This window comes from Eptatretus burgeri, chromosome 2 (assembly GCF_056783735.1).
Source record: "Eptatretus burgeri isolate ZD-2024b chromosome 2, Ebu_testis_v1, whole genome shotgun sequence".
NCBI lineage: Eukaryota > Metazoa > Chordata > Myxini > Myxiniformes > Myxinidae > Eptatretus > Eptatretus burgeri.
Genome location: NC_140962.1, coordinates 98030297 through 98034475, shown reverse-complemented (window position 1 = coordinate 98034475; position 4179 = coordinate 98030297).

The window sequence follows — 4179 nt, the reverse complement described above, 5'->3', positions numbered from 1 at the left end:
GTGCATATGTAAGCCATCGTTCATTATCTGTGTGCCAAGTTTGAACAAGACGGGTAAATGCATATCCGAGAAATGGTTGAGGACGCCTTCGACACCGGGGGTTTTTTTTACAACGAAAGGGGCCGCCAGTCGGCCATTTTGGATCTGATGGCAAAAAGGCAACACATTATGGTATATGTATGTGTGTCTTTTTTTCGACAAGTACGGATAAAATCGGTCAAGACATGTCCGAAATATTGGTTGCGGACACACGCATGCACACGAAAATCGAGACCAAATCCATAAGCCCCCGTTTCGGATGAAGTCCAACGGGGGCTAATAACCAGGAGGTGTGTTCAGTTACCAAGTTTTTTTTAGAGCGCTCGCTAAGTGGCTTAAGCACTCGAGCAAGCACTCCATTTTCAACCGTTTAGGAACGGCTGGCTTAGCAAGCAGCTTGGTGTAAATGGCAACACTCTCCCGTTGTGGGTCATTGGAGAGATCAATATGCATTTCACCATCAACCAGGGGTCCACAAAGGTAAGACAAGGCTGCCTCCACTGAAATTTTTCGCAAGCGAAACCACGATCCAAGGAGGCCATTTGCATTACAACCCACACACTCTCCTGTCATTTTTTGATCTCCTCCTCCACCCCATTCCCATCTACCTGGCATCCAAGCCCTTACATTCTCCAATGTTTATATTAATACTGCTTTAGCAAGTCATTTGTCTTTCCATACAAGGATGTCATCCGATGTGCTGCACAGGCCAAGATGTTGGCACACAATGGTCTACTCTTTTTGAAATGCGATGCTGGTTGGAGGGAGTGCTCAGTTACAATAATGTAACAATAATGTAATTGTTCTCGACAGCCAAAGACCCTCGATGAGCTGGAACAGGACCTGATTCGGGTGGAGAACGCCCTTTCCCAGGCTGGGATTTGAGTGCTCATACAGTTAATGTGATGACATATGGCAGCGATTGCTGCCGGAGGTAGACATATCCAGTGATGAGATATTTACTGCCAAGCTGGATCCCTTTATGAAAACATTTGCCACAACGCAGCATTACGTGACGAGGTCACAATGAAATGCACATGGAATTTTCAGCATTCATCTGTATCAGACGTTTGCACCTCACCTGTGTCCCATGAATCGCATCAACACTCATGTGTTTGGTTTTTTCTTTTATGGTAGAGAGCATTTACAGTGCTGTCGAACAAAGCAGCTTCTTGGCACATGCTACGCTTGGTGGTTTGCCATTGGCTTCCCTACAGTCAGGGTAGGAATTTGTAATTTGTTCATGGTGTTGGCAATAGCTCACTTAATTCTTCACCAAGGCCACCATGGGATCTTTAACGTCCATCAACTAATTCCAGCAGATGGGACACCCGTTTAACGTACATTCAAGGGACCGCACACATATTGATGAATCACCATGACAGTTTACGGGTGGGTTGAGTTTGGAACCAAAGCTAAACAGATGAGGCAAGTGTCATACAGGGCAGTTTGCTTAAATATAGGGACACTGGTGGCCCACACAATGTGTAAGGATTGGGCCATGCTCTGAACTTATCCTGCTTTAACTTTCAACCCATTTTTACAATAGAAAGTGAAAGGTATCCCTGCCACTACAACCATGAAAGAATACTTCTGCTCCAGAAATTCCACTTTCCTTTTCATCAGCGATAAGTTTCTTGATGCCATTGAAACCAAAGAAACCTTCGTCGCTTCTCGTTTCATTTGGGGAAGGGGTGGGGGTGGAAGGTGTCGATTTGCTTCGTTCTCCTCAGCCATGGGTTGTACACTTAATTGCAGCTGAGGAAGGAGCAGGCAATGTGGCATCATCTGTGACAAAGAGCACATCATATAAATTTGATCAAACGTCTTCAAGCAATATCGTTATAAACATGAAGGATCTGAAAGCATGGCCAGCTCAGATGGCGGAAGCAAGGAGTGGGCAGATAGTGTTGTCCTAGATAGCATGGACTGGTGGCAGTTATTGTGAGAACCAACCTCACAGTAATGATGGGTAGTGGGAAGGAATGTCAATCAATAAAGCGTCGCTCATCTTTTTCCTGCTGAAGTTTAACACCAGTTGAGCTGGCACAGATTTTCCTGTGGAAACTCGAAAGCTGTTGAAGACAAAATAGTACTACTATTGCTGCCACTGAGGCTGCAGTTATTGTCGAGGATGGTTATGACAACCATCTCAAATTCAATTTGTCATGATCAAGCTTATACTGGCACAGTTAAAAATAAATTTCACTCTGACTAATGTGTGACAGCTTATTGCATTATCATAGTCAAATGCAATAAACCTAAGAAATGCCCAGCAGGTGACAATAATAACGCTCTTTTATGGAATTCTGTCTCAGGATCACCTTCTTGGGGCTGGCGGTCCTGCAACACAGCATTTTAGGACAAACCATATTCCTGATCAACAGCAACGACCTCTGCTTTCTTGGAAAATCCTCAATCCATTTTTACAGGCAACTACCCTATGCAGCAGTACACCACACTTTTAAAAGATTGCCTGAGCTGCAACATCCATCTCTGCAGCTCAGTGCATAAACAAACTAGATTTCATAGAACACTTTATCTCACAATCAAACAAGGGCATGGGTGGTGTTGGCAAGCAGCAAATTTGATTGCTCATCTTCTATACTAAAAAAATAGAATACGTTTGTTTGTATGTATGTGTGTGTGTTTGTTCGTCCTTTATAGGCGGCCGAACCGTTGGATGGAATGAGATGAAACTTGGCATGAGTGATCCTTGGGACATGAGAACGGACATGGGGGGGGGGGGTCAAATTCAAGGTCAAAGGTCATGGGGTCAAGGGGTCAAGGGCACCGGGTAACTTCAATTTCTCAATTTCATCCGATCGAGACGGGACCAACGTCATTCGACAGATAATCAAAATTAATACTTCTTCTTCTTCTTTCGGCTGCTCCCGATAGGGGTCGCCACAGCGGATCATCCGTATGATCCGCATAGTGATTTGGCACATGTTTTACGCCGGATGCCCTTCCTGACACAACCCTGGTCGCCTTTTACGACACAGGGATATGGTATACCTATTTTAACCGGGGTATACACTGGCCCAGTATACTGGTACTTATTTCGCCGACCTCGGAAGGATGACAGGCTGAGTCAACCCTCTGGTGTATTAATTCAGTGGACCAACGGGGATTGAACTCAGGACCTTTTGGATCCCAAGCCGCTGCCCTAACCACTGCGACAACACCAGGCATTACAATAAAAATTAATACTGAAGGACCAATTTTGTGCCCCGTCTGTGACGGGGTTTCGGCTAGTATATTACTAAAACTCTCATCATGTATGTCTGTATGCATGTTCCTGAAATACAGCCAAGACTGTACACGATAGCGCAAAAAAATTTGCCCCACATTATTCACCATTCTCCTGCGGTGTGCAGTATCAAGTTTCATTCAAATCGGGCAAAGAAAAAATTATTTAAAAAATAAATTCCCGATTCATTCAAGTACTCTTCGGGAAAATTCGATCAATGCAAACAACCTCAGCGGTATAGTTTGCTGGAGCTATCTTTCTTTCTTGAAATGAGATTTTAAAATAAATCAAACATTTAGTACAGACAAAGAACGATTTATTTTTAAGCATAAAATAAACATCGCCATTTTGATCTCATACTTCCGTGTCCATTAATAAATAAAATTGTGCTTAGAAGATTACGCACAATAATTTCTTCGACTTTCTTTTCTCAGTTTTTTTTTTCACATTGATGCGCAATATCAAGTTTCGTTCAAATTGAGCAATGAAAAAAATTATTCAAAAATCAATTTCCGATTCAGTCAAGTAATGTTCGGGATAATTTCATCAATGCAAAGAACCTCAGCGATATAGTTCGCTGGAGCTATCTTTTTTTTTCTTGAGATAATTTTTTTCATCAACCGCTGTCACAACAGGAACCCAACGGGTTCACGGTTCGTCTAGTGATGACATAAAATGCTGCAATATTTTTTACCAAGTACTACTAAGCAGAAGGGTTTTGAAAGTGCCAAAAAGGTGATTTATATTCCAGTCTTCAAGTGTACAATTCAAATGAGATAAAATTAAGATTTTAAAGGTCGTAGAAAATCTTTTTTCGGAAGCTTACCGCCATTGATGCAGCATCTTTTACACCACCCTAACATGTTGACATGAGTTATTCATGCCTG